This window comes from Chiloscyllium punctatum, chromosome 47 (assembly GCF_047496795.1).
Source record: "Chiloscyllium punctatum isolate Juve2018m chromosome 47, sChiPun1.3, whole genome shotgun sequence".
NCBI classification, from domain to species: Eukaryota; Metazoa; Chordata; class Chondrichthyes; order Orectolobiformes; family Hemiscylliidae; genus Chiloscyllium; species Chiloscyllium punctatum.
The window spans coordinates 34,398,422-34,425,851 of record NC_092785.1 but is presented as its reverse complement, the minus strand read 5'-3'; the positions used below and the strand labels follow the sequence as shown (position 1 = coordinate 34,425,851).

The window sequence follows — 27,430 nt, the reverse complement described above, 5'->3', positions numbered from 1 at the left end:
GGCCCTTCGTGGAACTGCTCGGCTAATAAAGGATGTTTGACAAATACAACATACAAGATTGCAGTGCAGTACAGGCCCAATATGGAACTGCTCGGCTGATACAGGGAGTTAGATTCATAGAACATGTAGCGTTACAGCGCAATACAGGCCCTTCGTGGAACCGCTCGGCTAAAAAAGGAAGTTAGTCTCAGAGAACATAGAACATTACACCGCAGTACAGGCCCAATATGGAACTGCTCGGATAATACAGGGAGTAAGAATCATAGAAAATGGACCATTACAACTCAGTACAGACCCTTTATGCAATCACATGGCTAATAAGGGGACGACCGAGGCTTGTTTCTGTAGTGCAGTGGTCATCACGTTCGCCTCACACGCGAAAAGTCCCCAGTTCGAATTTGGGCAGAAACTGCTTTGTTCTTCAACGGCAGCCTTTTACATGGACAAGAACGGAGCTTTCTTACTTGCTTTCCCATGTGCAAACCTTCCCTTCGAATTTGCTTGAACAAATCTGCTCTCGTTGTGAAATGTAATGCAATTCCATTTACTTACAGTGCAAAACATTGGCGCTGGATTAAGGCTCCCGCCTCGACAGAGGCGTGGGTTCGAATCCCACCGCTGCTGTTTCTGCTGAACAGCTCCGCCGGCACAGCTTGTTAAAATGCTGTTTCAATCCCTGCTGCATTTCTGTTTAAAACAGAAGAAAAATGGATTTGCTTCCCGGGGAATTGACTGCGGTGTGGGAAAGTGCCGAATTTTCCAAAGTGTCTGTGCTGTCGTGATCGTGTTCGCCTCCCGCAAGGAAAATCGCAAGCAGCTCTACTGTTGCTTTCAGTTCCAGGCAAGTTGAGCTTTTACTGGAACCGAATGGAGACTGTTATTTCATCGCTGTTGCGAAACAGAGTCCTACGGTGAGTCGACTCGTCGTTATTTGGTTTTCTGGCCAATGAGAAAATCGTTCCAATCTATTTCGATGTCATATGTTATTGAATTTCTCCCACTTCCTTCATTTCCGTCCTGGAGTCATCGGAAGGGAAAGGTAATCTAATCGAGACTGCGATTGGTGAAATTCACTTTTTATGGCCCATTCTTATTATGTTCTTTCTTTGTCTCTTTGCAGCATTGTCTGGGAAGTGGTGGTGCACTCAGGCTCCAGTATGTTTGAAAGAGTAGTTTGGAATTGCCCTGTTGTTAGTTGTGTGATTACTTTATGGCTCATGCCCCCGGACTGTCTCACATTTAGCATTCATGCTCGCTGTGTCTGAAAATGCATTTGGTTTTCCAGTTTTGTTTGTGTTCCGTGTTAAATGCTTTCTGTTTTGCGATTCGCTCAATCCATTACGAATTAACAGGGTTTCTGAGGTAACTTCCAGCTGCAAAAATCCTCAATTGAGAATCTGGGAAACTTTCACGGAGTATGGTCAGTCGGAGCAAAATTAAGGGTGTCATTCGTTTCTGCAGTGTTTCACATTACTACATTTCCCGTGAGCAGTCGAACAGATGAAATGATTTTGCCACAGACTGCGACGGTAAGCTCCGCGAACACGTAATTCTTTAAAGCAGGTGTGAGCAACACAACGTTATTGGGGTACACCGCGTGGAAACAGACACTTCGGTGTATCTCGTCCATGCTCACCACATCGCCAAAATTAAACAAGTCCCATTAAACAACGAGCTCATGGAAACAGAAAGGTGAAAGGTAGAATGGCTTCAACTTTCAGTGCTGGATGCCACTGAGCCGCAGGGCGGGGGGCGACCGAGGCTGGTTTCTGTAGTGTAGTGGTCATCACGTTCGCCGTACACGCGAAAGGTCCCCAGTCCGAAACTGGGCAGAAACTGCTTTGCTCTTCAACTGCAGCCTTTGACAGACAAGAACGGAGCTTTCTTGCTTGCTTTCCCATGTGCAAACCTGCTTTCGAGTTTGCTTGAATAAATCTTCTCTCGTAGTGCAATGCAATGCAATTCCATTTTCCATTTACTAACAGTGCAAAGCATTGTAAAGTTTTTCTCCAACCTGGTTCTGATCATATGCCATTCTGTTTGAGAGTGTAGTTACCCCCTTCTGATCCTTCCAAGAAAAGCAGTACCGCATTTGCATTCCTTGCGCAGGCGGCTCGGTTCAAAGACAGGGAAGAAGCTGATGTGCTGGTGTCACAGCGCACCACGGATTCCTGAACTTGTCTGTCTGTCAAATGTACCCCAAAGGCGTCTGTGAAAGACCTCATTTGGAAGGTGTCTGTCGTTATTCAACTTGCGAGAATTGGCACCAGAGGTTCTGAATCATATTTTGGAGCAGTTCACACGTTAGTGGCTCATTCAATCAGCAACAGCAATGAAAGAAATTACACTCTCAGAAGGACCGTTGGACTTTCACCACAGCTGCAACTTCCTCACTTCCCCACTCGCCCTCGCCGTTTACATTTTCCTGCTCGTCAGTGATTTAAAGAAACTCAAATGGATGCGATGTCATTCTGCAGCCTCTCTGGAGATTCCTCCGTTTCAGTTCCAACATGGCTGCACCTTAATACTAGCGATGCCACGAAAGCATCCCTGTTACCTCAGTGCGATAACAGGCCATTTGTTTGAATAAAATGACCCTCCAAAGAGTAACCCACCCAAACACTTTTTCCAATCATATTTCTTCATATTTACTGCTGACTAATACACATATCCCTGAACACAATGTGCATTTTAGCATGGCCAGCTCACCTAACCTGCACATGTTTGGATTGTGGGAGGACACCACAGCAAAGTCACATAGACTTGGGGAGAACGTGCAAAGTCCCCACAGTCCCCCGAGGAGAGAATCAAACCAATGTCCCTGGCGCTGTGAGCCAGCATTGCTAACCACTGAGGTACCATGTAATCTTTTGCAATAAGTAAAATCAGTGAAAGATACGTCAAAAACAAGTTTCAAATGAACACTCTCCGGCATTGTCAAAGAATGTCAATCTTGCATTCAATACGAATAGGTGTAATGAAAATAAAAAATACAAAATCCCGCCAATTCATGAATAAACAATAATTAAAAGTTTAATTTGATCAAAGTTCATAACAATGTTTCGACGAATTGCAATTTTTAATGACAAATGTAGGTAATTAGCTGACTAATGAATAATTGGAAGTGGCATATATTTACTTAATGCCGAAGAAAGCGACTTGTTTTCCCTCTTGTTACACAGCAGAATAACAATGTGTGTGTGTGTGTGTGTGTATGTGTGTGTCTGTGTTCGAAATGTTTGAATCAAGCTGTTTCTAACAAAATAACTGATGACTTACGAGCACTTAGTCTTGTCACCTTTAAAACCACAACATTTGTCAAATATTTTCCAGGAAATTACAACCAGAATAACTAGTTAACTTCTTTTCATAGGAACCCAAAGAGAATAAGTAGCGGACACTGTGAATTAGTTGAGTCATTGCAAGAATTCAACTGAAGACAACATCCTTTCTTTCCAAAATGTTCAAAATTTAAAAAATGAAAATTTATTGCCATTGTTGAATGAAAGAATAGAGATGTTAATTCTTTTTCATTTGATTTTGTTGCATGAAACATCCGTAAGCTGTATTATGATTACAAACACAATAAATGTGAGCATTGAAGTCAAATATAATCAATTGAATTCAACTATGTTTCAACAGATAAAATAAAAATTGATATTTACAATGATTGAGAGATTGTGCACTGCAATACATTTGCAGTGGTTCATGTACTGTGCCGTAAATCCACATTTGCGCGACCTACTAGATTGAATAATTATTATTTTTATTCTAAATCAGCAACAATTGAATTATCAAAGTCTGTCAATGCATTAAAGAATAATGAATAATCTCTTTTTGCAAGTGATTGAGCAATGTCTGGAAATGAACTGGTATTAATTCAGTTAAAAGTAATTACATTTTCCTGAATTTTAAGACTGAGATGACCGTGATCATTCAAATGAGCTAACATCAGATACTTGCAATGACGTTGGATGGGAAGTCATTGGTTCCTTTGTGGGGTAGGTGACCTGAAAAATAAAGGCATTTTCATACTGTACTATTAGTACTCAGAAATAATGGATTAAATCTAAATGTGAATCTCATTGTATGTGTTCAAAAGACTTATTTAAAAATAATTGTGCCATTATTGTAATGGCAATGACTTGATAATGAATGCTGTATTTTGAAGAATTAAAATGAATCAATATTTCAAAAGCATTTTGCTGTGATGTTGATTGGATATTTATTAAGATCAGTAAATTGAGGCATAAAACATTGTACCTAGCTTTATGGATTGAAGAAAAATGAGCCATTCAGTGATTATTGAGCAAAATTCTTCTTTTTTTAAGTAAAAAATGTACGTAATACAAGAATTGTGAATTTCCATTAGACGGATTCCTTGTAGAGATATGTTACATCAATTAAATGATCAATATTATGATCAATGTTGAAAGATTTCTGTCAGAATTAGGAAGAGAATTCGTAAGTCATGAAAGTGAGCTTGAAACTGAACAATGTAGTCAATGACATGTAGCGTATATGTGATTTTAATAATATTGTCATTTTTGTACAATGATGAATAATGTTGGAATAGAAATGCCAAAAAAATCAACATGGTCAAAGCAGTTCTTTTCTCACAATGAAATGAAAACAATAATCATTTTGTAGCACGCATGATTTGAAATAGCAGGTTTTTAAATGTGACATATACAGTGAAGGCTAACCCTTTTGCAAAAATGTGGGAAGTTCACAAATTTAAAATGCAGTATTTGTTCAATTTGTAATAAAAATGGTTATAATTTGAATTGTCTCTTGTACACACACAACAAAAAAGGAGCTTAAAGATTGTTAGATTGACAAAGATTTGCTTTACAACATTATTGTAGTATAGTCAATATCTGTGATAAAGTAGAATTATTGGTTTAAACAATATAAATCAACATTAACGACTGAGCTGAAATATAGCACCTCAATTGCATTAACTGCATAGAATAGTAAATAAATGTTTATTGTTGTCATTTGTCCTAGGAACAATAAGATACTTACTCAGGTTATTCCACTGAATAGTAATCAGCTGATGATGAATATCTTTGTGTCGCTTTATGTGCACTGTTTTGTGTGAACATTGATTTCAATAAATTTAGATATTTACATGAATTAGGAACAGACTGATAACTGGGTGTGAAAGATCTTATTTAAGATTAGACAATTTTTCGGAATTCAGGAGGTTTGCTGAACAAAACACTGTTAAGTCATCATGCAATAAACTGGATTAGAGAGAAATATGCAAATTCAATTTTCAAATGAATGCACTCGGATATTTTCAGAACATTTCAATCGTACATTCAATATAAATAGATGAATGGAAAACTAAAAACAAATTTCAGACAACTCAAACAGATCAATAACTAAAAATTGATATATAGTAGGAAGTGGCATTTGTTTATTTAACTGAAGAATAACTTAATTTTTTTCTAATATTTATACCTTTGAAGCATCAAGTTCTATCTTTACTTTGCATATTTCATCTTTGTGAATGCAACATTATCAAATATTTTGCAAAGAATATTGATTGAGTGTAATTAGATACATTCTGTTATTAGCGGACTGAAGAATATATATAGCAGATACTGTGATTATTGGAATGAACAACAAATGAAAACATATCTCATGTTGAATTGAAAGGCAATTCATTCGATTCTTAGATATTTTCTTCTCAACATTCAGAGCTGCTCTGGCACAGCTCTGTGCAAGGTGGGAATTGAAATTGGTCTGGTAACAGAGACACGACCAGACAACTCTGGTCTGGTAACAGATACACGACCAGAGTTGCACTAGATTCCTTCATAACATTCCCAACCAGGCTGGGCAGGGCTGAAAACTAATCAGATGTTTATTGCGATAATTGGATTGGAATTAAATGGTTGGATACTGTGTACAATCTTCTGAAAATTCAGTAGTAATTTACAATAATGATGGGAGTTAACAAATGTCTTAATTTAACATGATTTTTATGATCACTTGTGGAACGACAACTTGACAGAATTGTGTGATTACTGTGCATTATAAATAAAAATGAATATAATTATTCTATATGTTCATAAGTTCCACATTTTCAGAAATGCAAATTACAATGCTTTTGATCTACACGTAAATTGGAACAAAATGATGAATTGGTCAATCAATGTGCCTATTCAGCTGAAGACAACTTTCATTCTTTCTAAAATACACGATTTCTAAGTCACCATTTCCTGTGGTTGTTTAATGAAAGAAGAGAGATGCCAACCCTTTTTTGTGTGCTTCAAAAAATTCATGCGGAATTCAATGATTTTGCACGTGAAAAATATTCAATTGTTATTGTGATTAAAAACACAATAAATGTTAACATTGAAGTGATTTCTAATCAAATCAATTCAAAAGTGTTTCCAAGTTTAAAATGAAAAGCAATATTTAGAATGATTGAGTGATTGTGCATTGCAATGTCCTTGCATTAGTTATTATATGAAAACATAGTTCCACATGTACACCCCTTACCGAATTGAACAATTATTAGGTTTTGGCAACAAATCGATTTGAAATATTTTATTAATGAATTTAAGAATAATGAGGTATCTCCTCTTACTATTCCACTGAGTAATGTTCAGAAATGAAGAGAAATATTGCAGTGTAAATTAACTGGTGTTCTCTGAATTTCAATGGCTGAGAAGACTGTGATCTTTCAAATGAGCAAAAGTCAGATACTTACAAATGATGTTGCAATGGCAATTATTGGTCTTTTGTGGGCGTATTGGCCTTATCAAACAAGTTTTAATGTTGTAGCACTCACACTAAGAAATATGGAAGGTATTAAAAGCACATTGTACTTGTTATAAAGCCTAAGTTAAAGTATTGCGTAATTATTGTAATTGATAATTGTTTCTAAAATCCTGATAGATAAATTGACTTAATATTTTGAATGCACTTTGCTCTGATGTCGATTGTCTATTCATTAAGATAAATAAACTGAAAATTAAAATATAAAACGTGGCTTTAATAATTAAAAATCTCAGCAACAATTGAACATCGTTCAACTTTTTTTTGGTTGGTTCATGTCTATTTTATTAATGTAACTTTTATCATGATAAATGTTTAGATAAATGTCAGAACGAGGAAGAAAATAATGAGGATGGGAAAGTGGGTATTATTATGCACTAAACATGGAGTCAATGACATTTGGTACAGGGAGTCATTTTGTAGCAAAAAAAACTAATAATTGTGTGATTATTGTTCATTGACAACTAATGTTGGAAGAAAATAAAACTACCTCAAAATGAAATTAAAATAAATATCATTTTGGAGGTCACATGATTTGAAAAATGGAAATTGTCACTTAATGTGACATTTGAGCTGAAGAATCATTCTTCCCCCCGCCACCCCCATGTGTAGTCCTGTCAATAATTTAAAATTTAGTATAAGTTGAACTAAATAACAAATGGATGTTCCTCCATTGTTTTCTTGAAAACAAAAATTTAAAAAATTAACATGAAAATGATATCGCTCTGCAAGGAATAATTTCACAGATAATAAGTGTTTGTATTGAATTTAAATGTCACCATAGCTGTAGGAGTGATTTCCCCTGACAGGGAATGAAGACTGAGGAGATAGGCCGAACTCAGGCAAGTGGAAGATGTTTACTCATGCTGCAATCAGTTAATGCAGGGATCATCCCCCCGAGGCCAATCTAGGAAGGGAGGTCCATGACACACTAATGTGTACAGTAAAAAGCAGTATTTTTACACACCTTCTGTATTACAATGTCCACATGCAATGTGGTTACAGTCGTTCCATCATGATACAGACACCCAATCCTGTAGAACACCTAATCTTGGATGAACATCAATATGGATAGCCCGAATTTCCTATTGGTTCATGGTGTTTTACAGGTGCTATAATCTCCAGGCCTTGGGATCTCTGTGCATTTTATTTCCTCACATTACAAAATTAATTTCTGCAGTCCTTTGGGCCTCTCACTTTGCCTTATTTACAATTCTCAAGAATATGTAATTAGAAAAGTTTTAAATGTTCTGAGCAATTTTAAAATAGTAACTATTTCTGACAATCAAACCCTGCCTGTTTCCCTGACAGCCGCTGTGGAAGTTAGCTGGGCTCTATCCTGCAGTTGGTGTTTATTCATTCACTGGGACAATTATTCTTTCATTAATGAAAGTCAGGGTTGGTCATTTTTCTGTGTGCCTGCATTCTCTTATCACTATCTGGAATATGACTGTCTGGAATTGCATGCTTATGGACTTGGAGTAGGATTGTACAAAATGTTCTTTTTTTAACTTAAGACTGAAACACACTGTTGGTCTTATTTATCTCCCCTCCACCATTTTGTGTTTTAATTCCAAGGCAGGCTACTCAGGGCTTCCCTACAGCAGCAAATCAATAAGGATTTCAGCATTAAAATAAAAATCAACATTCGCTACCATTAGGAAACTGTACCATGCAATATGCTTACGTCACTGAGACTTAATTCCACACTTAAAGCCGACTATACTGATTTGATCAATGATTACATATTAGATATAAGTAACAATTAGTGTTAAAACTAGTCACTGTAAACTTAAAATGATTAGAAATGTCATATTACAATCCGCAACATGTAGAATTGGAGTCGAAAACAATCAGATGTATCTTCATTTGTAAGGCTGAATATGAATCCAATGATTTCTGTGAACATTCAAATGAGAAGATATCAGATATTTCCTGTCAGTGTTGGATGAGGGATCATTGCTTGGTTTGTGGTTGTGTTGACCTGGAATAAAAGATAATTTTTTCTTAGTAAAATTGGCACTATGAAATAATGATTTAAATTGAAATGTGAATCTCACGATATTTGTTACAAAACCTAAATTAAATTACTGTGTGATTGTTGGACTAACAATGAATTGGTAATCTATTTTAGAACACTGACACATTAAGTGATTCAATATTTCCAAACGGGTTTGCTGTGATATGGTACTAAGCACATATGCTCTTACTTAAAAATTAAAATCATGGAAATGAAAGAAAGATAAATACACATACCATGCGCTTATTGTAAATTCATGCAAAATACAACTGTGGAATATGTTTAAAGCAGTTTTTCCTGAAATGAAAAGATAACTAGAATGATTAGCAGCAGGATGTAATCGCAATAAAAAATCATTCAATGTGACTATTCAGCTGCAGGCAGCTCCCCTTCCTTACACATATGTATAACTTCCAACAATTCAAAATTTACTCTGATAAAGAAAAGAACATACGCATGTAAATTCTTTTTTCTTGTTGACAAAAAAGTCACAAATTTGAATTTTTTTAGCTTTAAAAAATTTAACTATTACTGTGATCAGAAATACAATAAAACTTCATGTTGAAGAAAAATCAAATCAAATCAAAATACACATCGATATTCACAATAATTGGGAGAGTGAACACAACAATAACTTTCCATCAGTTAATGTACTGAGCCATAATTCCACTGTTATATCCCTTACTGGATTGATCAATTATTAGATATTAATAACTAAATTATTAATATGCTATCATTGAACTGAATATTAATGAGAAATCTCATTAATGTTTGAACGAGCAATGTGTCAACATAAACAGTAATTATTAGTGAAATGTCTAAGATATCTCTTTATAAATGAGGCTGAGATTACTTTGATTGTTGAAACGAGTAGCATTCAGATATTTATAATGAGCATTGGCTGCAAATCAATGCTTTTTGGTGTAGACCTGAAAGATTTTGTTATTGTAGTATAGGCAGTAAGAAATTATGATGTGCATCGCACCTTACTGAATATTTTCAAGTTTTCTAACAGGTTTCTGGTCCAATCTTCAGTTTAACAAGGGTAATTTTGGGTCAGAACATCAATAACTGCAAACAATTTAAACACATCTCCATCAAAGTTGCTAATCTGATAATTCAGAACAAATATAAAAAAATTACCTCTGTAAATTTAATTGACTATATTTTTAGATTATAGTCAAGTTCGTTATCTACTTATTTCCTTCCTATTTCTGACACCAGTGGCTAAATATTGATTAGATTAAATGTCATATGAGATAGACATTAGCTTTCTCTCAAAGATCTGTACAGCACAGGAATGGGCCATTTGGCCCATAATGTTGTGCTGAACATAATGCAAAAGAAACTCATCCCTTCTGCCTACCCTTGGTTCATATCCTTCCAAATTATCGAAATGAACATTAAAGAGCCTTAATGTATCTGCTGCCACCACCAACCCTGGAAGTCCATTCCAGACAGCAATCACTCCCTGTGTACAAAACAAATTGCCCCTTACATGCCCCTTGAACTTCCCCTCCTAACCTTAAACACATGTCACGTAGTTTTTGACGCTTCAACTCTGGGAAAAACTTTCTGACCGTCAACCCTATCTACGTATCTAATGATTGTACAGACTTCCATCAAGTCTTCCCCCAGTCTCCGCCACTTCACAAAAAAGCAATCTGAATTTTTCTCGCCTCTCCAAATCCAGGCAGCATCCTGGTAAATGCCCTCTGTACCCTCTCCAAAGCATCCATACCCTTCCTGGAACATGGCGAACAAAAGTGAATACAATACTTTAAGTATGCCTTAACCAAAGTGTTAAAATGTTACAACATGACTTCCTGACTCTTGTAACCAGTTCCCTGACCAATAAAGGCAAGCATGCCATTTGCCTTCCTAACCACCTAATTACTTGCATGGTCACTTTCAGGGAGCCATGGTCTTGAACGTCAAGATCCCTTTGAATAATAAAGCTGTTAGGGTCCTGCCATTAACTATCTACTTTTTTTTAACATTTGAGCTTCCAAAGTGAAACACCTCACACTTGTATGGATTAAACTTCACCTTTAATTACTCTGCCCATATCTGCAATTTCTCTTTTTCCTGCTGCATTTGACAACACTCTACACTGTCCCCAACTGCACTGAACGTTATATCATCTGCAAACTTATTAACTCACCCAATTAGATTTTAATCCATGTCACTTCTATATAATTGCATCGCAAACAGAAGGGTTCCAGTACAGATCCCTGTGGAAAAAAGACAGGAAATGAGGGAAATGCAGAATTCTTGAAGAAATGAGGTTTTTTCAATGACAGAATAATTCTGATGAATAATCTTCTAAAGTGAGATTTTTTTAAAAATTAACCCAATATTTTAATTCATTATCCAGTACAAACTGCTTTGAAAATATTGTATCATCTTAAGTGTTGCATTCTCACATTAAATATTATTTAATTGTCATTTCAATTATCACACCATCATGAGATTTACATTTTCGTTCAATCCATTATTTATTAAGGCCAGTATCATAATGAAACATTGACATTCTTTTCAGGTCAACACACCTGCAATCAACCAAAGTTCTCTCACCCAACACTCATTTTAACTCTCTCATTCTCTTTTATTTGAATTCTCGTATTAATGGAAGGATCATTAATCAGTCTTATCAATTAAGAAATTGCTAACTATTTTTCACATAAATATTTAATTTTTTTCCAACATATTGCACAATTACATTGCAATAGGGGTTTTCTCATCATTCTTAAATTTGTTATCAGCCATTTTAAAACTAATTATTACCAAAATCTAACCGGTAATCATTGTTGAAATCCAATATCTCCAGCTGTATATGTGGAACTATGTCTCAGTACATCAACTGATACAAACAATATTGCACTCTACAATCTCTTAATCTTAGCAAAAATAATTTTAAGTGTGGAATCTTAGCTGGATTGAATTGGTTGTAAGAAAAAGTGCAGTCTGAAGAAAGGTCACTGGGCCCAACTCTCTCCACAGATGCTGCCAGACCTGCTGAGTTATTTTCCAGCAATTACTGAGTTTGTTTGTGATTTCCAGCATCCACAGTTTTGTTTACAATCTTGTATTGATTGTATTTCACTTCAATTCTAACATTGTTACAGTTCTGATTATTACAATAAGAGCTAAGTATTTTTCATGTTAAGCATTATTTAAATTACACGTGTTCCTTGTGTAAATAAACCAGAATTAACAAATATTTGTTCTATGCTTTTACAATAAATCTTGAATTCTTAGAAATCACATTTTTTTGAAAATGAGGGAAGTTGTCCATCGCTGAGTAGTCACATTGAATGACTAATGCTTTATTTCCAATTCATGTGCATTAAAAAGCAGGTTAATTTTAACTTATGCACATGAATAACTGCTTCAAACAAATTGACTTACTTGATTATCATGAGATTTATGTTTATTTAAGACCATTGTTGCTTCGTTCCATCATTATTAGAAATTACTAATTCTTTTTATCCATTACACAATGGAACTGTCTAATACAATCCTAGTCCAATTATAACAATAAATATCTGAGCAGTTTTCCCTGTGAATAAACACAGTAAGTATGTGATTATAGTCCTGCCCTTCCTGCATGGGAATATTATGGTAATGTGTGTACTAGTAGATCAGGAGCCATGGGTTCAATTCCCACCTTCAACAGAGATGTGTCAAAACACCTCAGAGTTGATTAGAAAATATCTAAGTGTCGACTGAATTGCTTTTCAACCAACATTGTCTCAACTTGTAACTGTTGTTCATTATAATGATCACAACATCTTGAATTTATTTGCTTCACATCACTGATTAAAGTATGAATTGGGCTTGGACTGCTTTAGTACTTGAGAAGTAAATTATTTATTAACACTAAATAGTCACGAGATTATGCAAATTCCTTTTTCTATCAAATGTCATGGACTGTATCTTGTGGTCACTCTCATATTCACTTTCATTATCTTTTTATTTTCTTCTTAATTCAGACACAAATGTTTGAACACCGATAAAGTATGAATAAAGTATTATGCTGCTTCTAAATACCTCTCAACTTTTAATAACTTTGCAGTCTTAAAAATTATTTACACCGTAGAATCTTTAAGGTGAGGAGGAAAGATTTAAAAGGGGTCTGAGGGGCAACTTTTCCACACTGTTTTTCACATATTGGGATGAGCTGTGAGAGGAAGGGCAGTGGCTGGTACAATTACAACATCTAAAAGACTTTTGGACAGTTTATTGGATAGAAAACGTCCAAAGGGGTATGGGAGAAACACAGAGAAATGGGGACTAGTTTAGTTTAGGAAACTTGGCCGGAATGCCAAGTTAGGCTGAATGGCCTGTTTCCGTGCTGTATCAGTCTAGCATTCTACAATTCAAACTTCACTGTGATTGGTCAAGGAAAGAACAAACGGGTGTTAATTCTATTTTGTATCCATAAAAAAGTGAGATGAATTTTAAATAATTTTGTCACATGAAATAGTTTGCTCTTATTGTGATTAGAAATACAATGAATGTGAGCATTGAAGTGAAATATAATTTAATCAATTCAACTGTGTTTCCATGGTTAAAATAAAAATTGATATTCACAATCATTGTGAGTTTGTACATTGCAATATCTTCACATTACTTCATGTACTGAGCCATTATTACACATTTATACCCCCTACTGAACTGAACAATAATTAGATAGAGCAACACTTAGATTTTCGAAAATCTATCAGTACACTTGTAAGAAGGAGAAATTTAATTTTGCTACATGACTGTGCAATGTGCAGACATGAACAGGAATTATTGCAGTGAAAAGTCGTTCCAGTTTTCTGAATTCATAAGGCTGAGATTACTGTGATTATTCAAAACAGCAAAAGTCAGTTTACAAAGCGTTTTGCATGCAAAATGATTGGTTCCATTGTGGGATAGTTAACCTGAAAACAATCGCATTGTTTCAATGGATTAAATTAAAATATGGATTAAAATAATATATGGATCTGACGAAACACATTAGAAAGACAAACAAATTATTCTGCAATTATTATAAGGATAGTGAATTCCTAATAAATGTTGTATTCTGAACAAATAAATTGACTCAATATTTTAAAATCACTTTGCTCTGATGTTGATTAGACGTACATTAAGATCGGTAAACTGAAGACTGAAATATAATACTTAGATTGATGGATTGAGGACAATAAATGAGCCATTCAATAGTTATTGAAGAGAATTATTTTTTGTCAAAATGCAGACAATACAGAAGTAATGTATTTCATTCAATTAGTTTACTTGTCGAAACATGCTATGTGATTTTAATTTATGTAATTTTATACTGATCGATGTTCAAACATTTGTGTCTGAATTAAGAAGAAAATAAAAAGATAATGAAAGTGAATAGGAGAGTGACCATAAGATACAGTCCGTGACATTTGATAGAAAAAGGAATTTGCATAATCTCGTGACTATTTAGTGTTAATAAATAATTTACTTCTCAGGTACTGAAGCAGTCCAAGTCCAAGTACAACAAGATCTGGACAATATCCAGGCTTGGGCTTACAGGAGGCAAGTAACATACATGCCACACAAATGCAGGCTATCACATATAAGACATAACCCAACCACCATCCCTTGACATTCGATGGTGTTACCATGACTGAACACCCACTATCAACATTATCCTGTGAATAATCATTGATCAGGAATGGAATTGGTCTCACCACATAAACACAGTGGCTACAAGAGTAATTCAACTCCTGGCTCCTGAAATCCTGTCCAAACGCTACTAGGCACAAGTCAGGAGTGTGATGGAATACTCCCACTTGCCTGGATGAGTGCAGCCCTAACAACACTCAAGAAACTTGATACCATCGGAATAAAGCAGCCCGCTTGATTGGCACTGCTGCTACTGAACATCAGTGGTGGTGAGGGTAGATGTTTGTGGATGTCCTAGCTACAATCTCTGCCTCTTCTTATTAACAAAGATAAAAGAATCTTACATTGCTCAACTTTCTCATCAAAACCGAGTACAGTATTCACCCAAGCCCTCTTTTATACCAACCAGCAGCATTTCCACCACCAATAGCAGCTTCTCTTAAAATATTTTGTCAGTAACTTGTAATTAACTGGTTACTACAATTACAACTGAAAATGTGTTGCTGGAAAAGCACAGGTCAGGCAGTATCAAAGGACCAGGTGAATTGACGTTTCGGGCATAAGCCCTTCTTCAGGAAGGTCCTGAAGAAGCAGTGAACCACATTTTGAAATGATCTTTCTGAACATAATATAGATCAGGTTAAAACTGAAGTAGGTGTCTTACACAACTTGCTGCAAGGACACAGACAGTAGAATCTGAGGTGATCATGAGTATATGGAGGTGAATGTGGGAGACAAGCTGGGACTGTATTGGAGTAGTCACTGTGAGAGGGAACAAATGCTGGATGCAGGGTTTCAGCAGCTGATGGACTGACGCTCAGGTGAGCCATCGGAAACTGAGCAAGTGACCACCATCTAATAGGACAGAGAAACTGATCCATCAGCCTGAAACTGACTGACCACGTGGCTGTCAGTGACTCCAACACAAGTGAATGGAAACATTGCTCAGAGCCTGTTTCTGTAACATTCAACACAAGCAGGAAATGGAAAGTGAATAATGAGCTGAAAACAAGGCCACTGCTCTGTTAGAGTCAAAATCATTCAATGTTCAGTTATTGGACATTATTGACTCTCAGAATATTCTAACCTGCAGAATCACAGTAAAAGGGGAAAGTAAACAACATTTTTGGCAAAGACAGAATGAGCCAACTGCTTGTATAAAAACAGCTCAGAACAAATGTGCTGAATCCTCCACAAACTGACAAACACAGGTACCATCAGTTTATAGATAGACAATGAAATTCTTCAGAAAAACCCTTCCCTGTTTATGGTGTGTGGTAGAAAACATTCTCAGTGAGAACTGCCACTTATTTCCTTTGAAAAGAATCTCTGTTTCCCCTCAGAAAAGCAGGTGTGCCCCAAACTTACAGACTGTCTTACAGACAAAGGAAACCTGATCAGGGACTCGCAGGTTAATTAAGCTATGAGTGACAGTCCATTGCACACAACAAGAGCTTAGACCACAACAGATTCTAGTGAAACCAACAATGCAATGAAAAAGGTGAATTAGTCTTAATAATCATGCAGCCTCTCTCAATCAAATAATCCCAGTCAACTTCTAAACATTTTAAAACTATTAATACCAATGTATACATATTTATTTACTTTCCTAATTTCCTCCAAAAAATATATATATGACTATTCTCTTTAAAATATATTTTAAATGGTCAATTCATAATCACAATTCAGTTCCAATTATTCTTAGTGCAAAACAACTAGCAAACTAAAATAGTTTTCACGTCAATAATGACACTGGAAACTTTGTTATGTAGTTTACCCATATTTCCAAATATTGTTTTGGTTCATTATTCCAGTGAAGCTAAAATTCAAGTCTATTTATTTTCTCTGATATCCTTCCATTACTTTATTCCCTAATAACAATGCCCATGGTGTAATGGGTGACAAACATTAAATAAAATTGAATTTTCAATGCAAGAACTTGTACAAATAATCACATATTATTCAGTTCATTCATTATCGTTGATTATGAGGGTTATTTTCACTGTATGATCATGTTAAATTCACTTAAATAATCAGAGTAGAATTTTCACCTTTAAAGATATGTAAAGTGAATGTCAAATTATTAATATTTCAAGTAAAACCAAATTCACATTTTGCTCTGTGTTATTCCAGGAATGACAGGATGTGTTGAATTATTATGGGAAACAGGAACAAGTGAAGGTGGTGGCTCTCTGACGTGAGGCCTTAAAGCCAAAGGGCCAGGTGGTAGTTACAGTGGGGGAGGTACCGAGTGCCCCACTGTCCTCAGAAGGCAGTGAGGATGGTGACACTGACTGGAACGGGTTAGATGACAAAGCATCCACGTATGGACAGAGGGACGACAATGGGTGGGATGACCCACCGCCCTATAAGGTCCAGAAGGCCGTGTCTGTGGCACCACTGGGCATCAAAGGTCAACTTGGACAGACAGTAGGGAGCAACAAAGGGAACTGACAGAAACCAAACATGAACCGTTCACCTGCTGAATAACAGATGTTGGTGTGTTAACACCCAGCCTGATAGAGAAATGGTAATAACGGGCCTTATTGGGACAATATGGATGAATTAGTTGAGGTACAGTCTCACCGATGATGGTGTTAGGCCAAAATCCTTGATGCCAAGATGCCCGGACGTGTACAGCAGAACCTGTCTCTGCAATGAGTGGGTGAGGGTTTGAGCCCCCCCCAGTGCACAGCCGATGACTGCCTCCAGGCATTCACAGATATTACAGGGATACACTGGGGAGGGGACAGACTGAATGGGCTAAAATAACCTTGGTGTCTCAGGGAACCAAGGGTATTATCGAGGCTCATACAGAGAGGAAGCCTGAGGTGTGTAAGGACCACGGGGGATTACCAAACCCCAACCTGTGATGATGAAATAGGTTTGATGTATTTAACAGATGACATGGGACCCTATTTAACTGTAATTATAAACGTGGGACTGCCAGTGGGAGATCATTCTGATCACATTCTGAATTGGGCCATGAGAGCTGAGACAAACTCAGAAACACAGGGAGGGTAGTACAGTACAGGGAGGGTACTGCAGTACAGGGAGGGTAACCAGACCCACAATGTTACAAGGGAAGCAGGAAAGGGCACATAGACAAGGAACGTAGGCAGAGAGAGGGAGATAGATGTTCACATTGTGTGTGTGCCTGTGTTCACGTAGGCACATGAATATTCATTGACGCTGTGTTTGGGAACCAGCAGAACAAATATTAATAAAAGGAGCATCTATATCAGTTACCGAAACGGATTTGCCCCTCACCCCTCAATTACTAAAATGAGAGCAGTTGGAGAGGGAATCAAGGAAGCTGGATGAAATAAATCTGTCCCAATGCAGATCATCGATATGGCAAAATATATTCAGATATGGGAGTGTGAAACTGAGGAAGGGACCATTCTGGAAGTTGCCATTTTAGAACAGTTCAGAGCAACTATTGATGTAGAGGCACAAACTCTAATATGGGAACAATCTGGCCAGGCCCGGGACAGGAAGCAAAGGAGAGGCGACATCTCCAGAGTAGTTACCTTGCAGGGAGACTGGAACAGTCACAGAATCTGGGGAGTTATAGCTAGGACCCAAACAGCAGAGCGGGTAACTCAAACAGGAATGTGGGTTATTATCTGTAGATCCTGTAAAGATCGAGGGCCCTCTCACTCCCCACCCAAACTGGATCCCATTAAAGCTGGGGCTGAGAAGGCAATAATTGTGACAGTAACAGATTGAGAGAAGCAGGGAATAGTCAGACCAACAGTATCCCAGACTAACTCACAGAAGCCGGACAGCTCATCCCACCTCACTATTGATTAGACCTCCCTCAGTAAATCTGCCACTAAAGAGTATCCTACAGTAGTGAACCACACCACTTTATTTAATGGATTAAAAATGCAACAGGATACAGTCTCAGCCCTTGATATTGTGAATGGGTTACTGTGGACCTAGAACGGTCAGAATAAGCTAGTATTTACTGTCTGAGGAAAGCAGTAGACCTGTATCCAGTTACCTCAGGGACCTCATAATATTCCAGTATATCCCACCGATACATGACTAATGGAGTGCGTCAATTTAATCTTACCAACATCTCATTACCTCAGTTGGAGAGAAAGAACATATCCGGATATTACACAGAGTATTGGGTCAGGTCAGGCAGGCCGGGCTTAAAATTAACCCACAGAGCGTGGGAAGGTAGGGAGAGATGTACCTGGGACATCACATCAGGAAGATCAAATCAGGAAGGGAGGGGGACAATCCCAGTGAAACGAAAGACCATGATTTCAAAACTATCCACCCGCACACTGTGAAGGGGATAAGGCAAACTTTAGGATTGTTTAATTATTGGAAGACTTTTTTGGAGAATTATCCAGAAATGGCAGAACCATCACGAGCCCTGACAGAAGCGCGGACATTAGCCAGGTGTCAGGCAGTCAGCATATACAGACAGACAGCATGCCTTTGGTATAGTTCATGACCTTTTGATGGCCTGTGCTCGGTGAGGATACATCACCCTGTCTGTGGGCACGTAGAGCATGAAGGACAGGTCAGAGAGTTAGTGGAAGCAGCTAACTTTCCCAGTGAAGCAGCAATAATGAGGATTAGAGCTCACAAGGTAGTCAAAACCCCACACCAATGGGGCAGTAAGTTTGTGGATAAGGCAGGTGAATAGACAATAGACAATAGGTGCAGGAGTAGGCCCTTCTGCCCTTCGAGACAGCACCACCATTCATTATGATGATGGCTGATCATCCTCAATTAGTATCCTGCTCCTGCCTTATCGCCATAACCCTTGATTCCACTATCCTTAATCACTCTATCCAATTCTTTCTTGAAAGTACCCAGAGACTTGACCTCCACAGCCTTCTGGGGCAGAGCATTCCATACACCCACCATCTCTGGGTGAAGAAGTTTCTCCTCAACTCTGTTCTAAGTGGCCTACCCCTTATTTTTAAACTGTGTCCTCTGGTTCAGGACTCACCCATCAGCGGAAACATGCTTCCTGCCTCCAGAGTGTCCAATCCTTTAATAATCTTAGATGTGAAATACTGACTGAAACAGGGCAGACATTTGAGGAGATGGCAATGGCCGTAGCTACAGAAGTGAGAGAGGAAGGTTTAAAGATATTCCCAGAAACAGTCCCACAACAGCAGAAACAGGAATGGGAAAAGGGTGGGGCAGTAATAGGACACGTCAGAGTCTGGATGATCCAGCAGTGCCACTCCACTGTACAAGACAAACATTATTAAAAACATATCATGGCCTGTCCCATATTGGGAAGGATAAAATGCAATATCAGATGATCCACTACAATCCTTGCCTGGAACAGGGAGAAATACAGCAAGGTTTTGTCGAAGGTGTGTTCACAGTGTGAGCCAGGGAAAGCAATAAAATGGAGGCAGCAGCAGGGACCCAGGGGCCCATGGGAACAATTACAGATGGATTTTACACACACACCCAATCCCAGGGAAGGAAGTCCTGCTGGGTTTTAGTAAATAGGTTTACTCAATGGGTGGAAGCATTCCCCTGCAGATTCTGACCAAGGGACAAATGTTACAGGGAACATAGCTCTTTAGCTATGTGCCCTGTTTGGTACTGAACAGAAATCCCATCCCCCATACCACCCCCAGAGCTCTGGGACAGTAGAAGGAATGACGCAGACACTGAAAGCTAGTCTGACTCAGGCTCTCTCAGAGACAGGACAGCGATGGGTTACAGTACTATTTAGCAGCCTAATGAAACTGAGGACAACCCCAGCAAAGGGGACGGGACCGTTCCCCTTTGAATTAGTGACTGGATGGACTATGCAGATACCACAGGGTATGGTAGTGGGAGGGCCGGAGATGTGTGGTAGTGGGAGGGTTGGAGATGTGCAATGACAGGGATAGGGTTAAACCATTTCTTAAAGAACTGGCAAAGCAGCTGCATGAGCTGAGAGAATCAGAGACTGGGAAAGGAAACATGGAAATATCCGAGCTGACATTCCAAACCCTGGAGTTCAGGTCAGGGGGAAAATATTACTGGAACGTATGAAGTAAACACATCAAAATGCTGGACCTATCTGGGGGAGACAGAGAGGGACCTCTCCCATCATGTATTAGTAAGGAGCTCTGAATAAACATTGGTCGTGCTGCTCAGCACAGAACTCAAGGCTCCTCTTTGATATTTCTCCCAGTAACAGTTGTGCAGGGGGATGTTGCTGGCTGGAAGTCTGTGACCAGTGCCTCTGTTCAACAAGGGTCAGAGCTGGGACATCTGTTGCTTGTAATGTATATAAATGAAAAGTTTGAAAGTGTAAACGTTTTAATTAGCAAGTTTGTAGATGGCACAAACTGTTGAAGTTGTGAATCGTGAAGAATGATGTCAAAGGATACAGCAAGAAAGAGATGAGTCAGAAAGTTTTGTGGAGAAATTGCAGATATGTTTTAATTCAGACAAGTGTGAGGTGATGTGTTTTGGAAGACACAAAGCAAGAGGAATGTATACAATAAACGGAAGGGCCATGAGCAGCCCTGATATACAGAGAGATCTTCAGTTGCAAGCTGAAAGATCCCTGAAAGTGGTGAAGGAGGTGAATGGCAGGCCTGCCTTCTTCAGTCAGGGGAGTGAATATAAAACTATAATCAGGCCACCTTTGGGGTATTGTGTGCCGTTTTGATCACCACATTATAGGAAGAAGGTGAAGGCTTTTGGGAAGGTGGAAACAGGTTTACCAGGATGTTGCCTGGATTGGGAGAGGTTAGAAAATCTTGGATTGTTCTCTTTGGAAAGTCAATGTCTGTGGGGTGACCCAACTGGCACAGAGTTTGTAAACCATGGTTTACTTCAGAAATTGTATCTCTTGTTAAAAAGAAGAAAGAGGCTTATGTGTTGATGAGGCAAAATGGTACAGATGAAGCAATAGAGAGTTACAGATCAGCTAGGAAGGATTTAAAGAGAGAGTTAAGAAAAGCAAAGGGAGGACACGAGCAGTTTTTAGCAAACAGAATTAAGGGTAACCCTGAAATTTTCTCTACGTATGTGAAGAATAAAAGGATGATTAGAGTAGGAATAGGGCTAATCAAAGACAGAAGTGGGAAGTTGAGTGTGGACCCTGCAGAGATTGGAGAAGTGCTAAATGAATATTTCTCATCGGTGTTTACACAGGAAAAGGAGAATATTGTAGAGGACAAAAATGAGTTACGAGATATTGGACTAGAAAGGATTGAGGTTAGTTACGCATAGGTTTTATCAATTCTAGAAGGAGTGAAAGTAGACAAGTTCCCAGGCTGGATGGGGTTTATCCGTGGATTCTCTGGGAAGCTAGGGAGGAGATAGCAGAGCCTTTGGCTTTGATATTTGAGTTATCATTGTCTATGGGTTTAGTACCAGAGGACAGGAGGATTGCAAATGTTGTGCCCTTGTTCAAGAAGGGCAGCAGAGATGACCCAGGTAATTATAGAACAGTGAGCCTTATTTCCATTGTAGGAAAGATTTTGGAAAGGATTATAAGAGATAAAAGTTAGAATCATCTAACAAGTAACAATTTGATTTCTTATAGTCAACATGGTTTCGTCAAGGGCAGGTCGTGTCTCACAAACCTCATTGAGTTTTTTGAGAAGGTGACCAAGCATTTAGATGAGACTAGGGCAGTTGACGTGGTATACATGGAATGCAGTAAAGCCTTTGATAAGGTTCCACATGGTAGGCCAATGGAGAAAATGCAGAGGCATGGAGTTGAGGGTGATTTAGCAGTTTGGATTAGAAACTGGCTTTCTGAAAGAAGGCAGCGAGTGGTGGTTGATGGAAAATATTCAGTCTGGAGCCCAGTTACTTGTGGTGTTCCACACGGATCTGTTTTGGGACCACTGCTGTTTGTCATTTTTATAAATGACTTCGACGCAGGCATAGGTGGATGGATTAGTAAATTTGCAGACGACACGAAAGTCGGTGGAGTAGTAGACAGTTTGGAAGAATGTTACAGGTTGCAGGGGGATTTAGATAAACCGCAGAATTGGGCTGAGAGGTGCAAGTGCAGTTGAATGCAGCTAAATGTGAGGTGATGCACTTTGAGAAGAATAACAGGAAGGCAGAGTACTGGGTCAATGGAAAGATTCTTGGTAGTGTGGGTGTGCAGAGGGATGTTGGAGTCCATGTACATAGATCCCTGAAGGTTGCCACCAAGGTGGATAGTGATGTTAAGGCAGCATACGGCGTGTTAGGTTTCATTGGTAGAGGGATTGAGTTCTATATCATGCTGCAACTATACAAAATGCTGGTGTGGCCACAGTTTTAATATTGTGTACAGTTCTGGTCGCCCCATTACAAAAAGGATGTGGAAACATTGGAAAAGGTGCAGAGGAGATTTATCAGGGTCATGTCTGGTGTGGAGGGAAGGTCTTATGAGAAACGGCTGAGAGACTTGGATCTATTCTCATTGGAAAGAAGGTGGCTGGGTGGGGGGGGGTGGAATTTGATAGAGACATACAAGATGATCAGAGGATTAGATATGGTAGACAGTGATAGTCTTTTTCTTAGGATGATGATGACAGCTTGCACAAGAGGGCACAACTACAAATTGAGGGGTGATAGATTTAAGACAGATGTCAGAGGCAAATTCTTTACACAGAGAGAGTGGTAAGGGTGTGGAATGCCCTACCAGCTAAGGTAGTCAACTCAGCCACATTAGGGAGTTTTAAACAATCCTTAGATAAGCTCATGGATGATTTTGGGATAGTGCAGGGGGACGAGTTGAGAAAATTCCACAGGTCGGCGCAATATTGAGGGCCGAAGGGCCTGTTCTGCACTGATATGCCTATGTCTAATTCCTATTAAATATACTGTCTCTGTGGGTAAGGCAGAGATTTGTGAAGAAGAGTCTCTACAAGTAGACACTCAGCTACTTTAGAGACACTTTGTAACTCTTGCCGGCTGTCTGATAATAAAGCTACTGTTGTTGTGCAGAAAACTTGCATCGTCTGGATTTGTGGAACAAAATAGGCATCAACAATGAAGGATATGACTGATCTTCAGACTGTGGCATACAGACTTACTGGAGTGGTTCACTGATGAAGAAAATGCAGTCACTGGATTGATTTGAAGAAATTGTGATTTTCTTTGAAGTGAAGAAGTTGGATATATTTTTGATAGAGCTGTATAAGATTATAACAGACCTAGACAAAAATATCGGCATTCGATAGGTGATGGCACAAGAGTTAAGGTCAGATGTAAGGTTTTGAGACAGCGGAAGATGAGCAAGTGTTTCTGCTGACTGTATTGGCTGGAAATATGCAGAACATGCTGCCTATTATGGTGATGCAAGTAGAGAAGATCAATGATTGATAATAACAATTAGATCAGTTCTGAGGGAAATAAACTTGCAGAGTTTGGGGTACGTATGGGGAATGAGAATATGGGATTCTGCTACAGAGAGCCAGCTTGGATTTGATGGGCCTCTTTCTGTGCTATAATGCATTATATTTGGACTTGCTTAACTTGCTCTGGTCACCGATTAAGTTGTCATTTAGGTAAATCTGTGTTCCTACTCAGACCAATACAGGCTGTCCCTCCACAGCAGGAGGTAATGTTTACTGCTTTATACTGGGTTCTTTGGGGGGGGTGGTGGGGGGTGCAGGGTAATGGTGTGTGTAACAGTCTGCTAGCATTTATCAGAAATGGCAAAAACACCAGTGCAGCCACACTGGGGATTGACTCTGGAAATGTGGGGAATGCCAGAAGGGAATTCTTTACCCATCCCACCTGCAAATTGGCCAAACCAGTCAGATTGGGGAGCTGTTCACCTGCTGTGTGTGTGTGTGTGTGCGCGTGTGTGGGGGGGGGAAATGGGATTCACTCAGGCATCCATCTTGCTGAGACACCAGTGAATTGACTGATAGTCACAGTTGAAGGATTTTTTTCTCCTTTTCACGCCAAGTAATGAACAATGGTTTTGGCAGCTCAAAGTTGTGCACATAGAGATCTTAGCTTTGGAAATGTTCACAACATTGTTGAACATGTACAGATTCACACTGGGTACAGATTTTTATTTTCCTTTATTCATTCACAGGATGAGTGTATCGCTGGCCCGGCAGCATTTACTGCCCATCCCTAATTGCCCAGAGGGCAGGTGAGAGTCGACCACATTGCTGTGGGTCTGAGGTCACAATGTTGGCCAGACCAGGTAAGGATGGCAGCTTCCTTCCTGAAAGGGCATTACTGAAAAAGATGGGTTTTTCTGACAATCGATTAAAATGGTCATCATTAGACTCTAAATTCACAAGTTTTTTTTTATTGAATTCAAATCCCCCCCCTCTGCTGCAGCAGGCTTTAAACCCAGGTCTCCAGAACACTATCTGGGTTTTTAGATTAACTGTCTCACGACAATACCACTCGGCCAATACTTCCCCACATCGCTGTCCATCTGCACAGAGTGAACAGTGATTGTCTGGTTCATCAGAACTGGGTAATCACACATACGTTTGCTCAATGATTGCAGGAGTTGGATGTTGATTGGCTGTTGACATCCATCTCCGAACCATGTATTCTGGGGTTTGTTTCTGATGATGATTAGAAGCATCATCAGTCTTGTTATCTTTTGGGGATAAAACCAGTTTCAATAAGCTTTCTGTTAAATGCATAGCAATCAATTCTATCTCACAACTCTCAGGCAGATTAGTTTTTGTAGAAGAACTCTCCTTCCCCCCAACCTCCTCCAGCCTCACCTCCAACAGTACAATAATCTCAGAGTCTCTTTATGATTATGAATGAGACAATCTGATCAGCTGCTTCTTTCCCTACTCCTATGTCAAGTTGGATCTTAAACTCCCCTTACTGCAGTTGTGATCCTGCATCATTGTACAGTGTTGCTCGTATTTCATGTCTTGGCCTATCAGTGTTCATGATACTGCATGTAGTATATGGGGCCAAGAGTGTAAGCCTTTAGCTCTTTCCTTCCAACAACAGCAGTAGAATTGTACTCCAACAAAACTTACAGAATCACGGCCCAGCATATTCCCCAATTTACCTCTTACCATCAAACCAGTGTTTCAATCCTCATTCAACTGAGAGAATTCAGGAGAGCATGTCAGTAACAGCAGCATGAATACCTAAAAATGAGGTGTTAACCTGATGAAGTTACCAAGGAGGACTACTTGTGTGCCTAACAGCATAACCAGCAAGTGATAGACAGAGTGAAGCAATCCGGGAAACTTCGGACCAGATCTTAAATTTGCAGTCCAGCCACATCCAGTTGTGAATGAAGTCAGAGCACAGCTGGAGTTCTGAGGACAGTTCTCTTCAAGATATTAACCAACAAGAATGTCAGACTGGATTAATTATCATAAAACTCAAGTCCGTTTGATATTCATATATTTACAATCAGTGTTCAATTCACCAAACGTCGCTGAAGGTAAAGATAATCTTCAAGTGATTGTAACAGTGGAGACATCTGAATACTTGATCAGCAAATTAAAACCTGTTGTGTTTAGATAGTAACAATTTTAAAGAGATTTTAAAAAGTAAGGTGACTTGAGTATAATGGAGGAAGTTGATTGGTTGGTAGCTGATAATGTTGTTTTAATCTGAAGTTAATTTAGGATTAGTTAACAAATAAACACATGGGAGGGAATCCCAGCCCTATGGAGTGCACATCCAGTTCCATGTGGGAAAACCAGGACACTCTTGTGAGAGCGACAACCACAAGAACACGGAGGTGACATGGGAAATGTCCGGAACACTCGTTTGACTGCGGTTAAAGTACTGCCCACATTTCTGATCCCCTTATTCCAGGGTTGATGTGATCACACCAGAGAGGGTACAGAGGAGATTGATCAGAATGTTTCTACAATTGGAAAATATCTGCTCTGAGGAAAGATTGGATAGGCTGGGGATGATTTCTGAGGAGGATGAGCTGAGATTTAATTGAAGTGATAAAATGCTGAGGAATCCAGATCGAGTGGATAGGAAGGAGCTATTCATTAACTGAGAAGTCAGAAACTGGAGGATTTAGATTGAAACTAATTCCCAGAAAGAATGGGAGGGGAGAATTCATTTCACTCGGAGATGGTGGGGAGCAGGAACTCATTGATGGGGTGGCAGAGGCAGGAACCAGCATCACATTAGAATAAAAGGACATGGATGTAACGGAGATGCTGGAACATGCAGGGCTGTGGACTAAAGTCTGCAGAATGGGATCATTGTGATTGATTTAACATTTCTCCAGAATATTAAAGTCAAGTCCAATTTGAGAATTTATGAACATCATCCGACCTGAATTCCAAATGTCAGAATAAATTTATCAGAAAGTTCAGCACAGATCGAGGCCACTTGGCCTATCCTGCATGTGTTGGCTGTAATAGAATGACCCAGGCTTTACAGCGTTATGTACTCACCAACGAGAGCAGCAATTTCAGACTGTGTACTCTGCCCTCTATGTGGTTATAATCTGTTTTTTCAATGTATTTCTTTGACAGCTGGTCACCTTGTTTCCTGGTTTCTTTCCCAGCCCTAAATCCATTCCCCATGGCCTTGAGGGACTACCATTTCTGCAATTTAATTTCTCCTGCTTTCCCCCGTGTGACAGACTGTCTTTTTGTCCTTGTCTCACCCCCACCTTGCACATAACTTGTTACATTTCTGATGGTTCCCAGACCTCTGTGACTTCACTGCGCACCCTGGGTCAGGGGCACAAGTTGTGAATTCTCTTCCTCATGAGATAATTGGAAATCTGTCTGGCTGCAATTTCCCCCAGATTTTATTTTGTAAATAAAAGAGGATTTGCGTCAGACTCAAGTATTTGTGAGCCTTCATCCACAATCCTGAGCACTTCGACATAATAGGTGACCCTCCCACTGATGTGCAGGTTTGATGGATTGGCTGTGCTAACATGGCCTGTAGGTAAGGTGGGTTGGGTTAGCCATGCTAAATGTGGGGTTATGGAGGTAGGGTGGGACAGCAGGTCATTGCAGACTCGATGGACCGAATAGTCTCTTT

At 38.9% G+C, this 27,430-nt stretch overlaps 1 long non-coding RNA gene across 2 annotated transcripts in view; it reads right to left on the bottom strand.

Annotated features, from left to right (window-relative positions):
* Positions 1-3,463: 3,463 nt before the first annotated feature.
* Positions 3,464-27,430, bottom strand: part of LOC140468572 (uncharacterized) — a 50,947-nt gene continuing 26,980 nt past the window's right edge. For both annotated transcript variants that reach the window (XR_011955695.1, XR_011955696.1), the window contains exons 5-6: positions 10,980-11,049; positions 3,464-8,779 (exon numbers count right to left, since the gene is read on the bottom strand). This is a non-coding gene — a long non-coding RNA (uncharacterized lncRNA). The remainder of the gene's footprint in view (positions 8,780-10,979; positions 11,050-27,430) is intronic.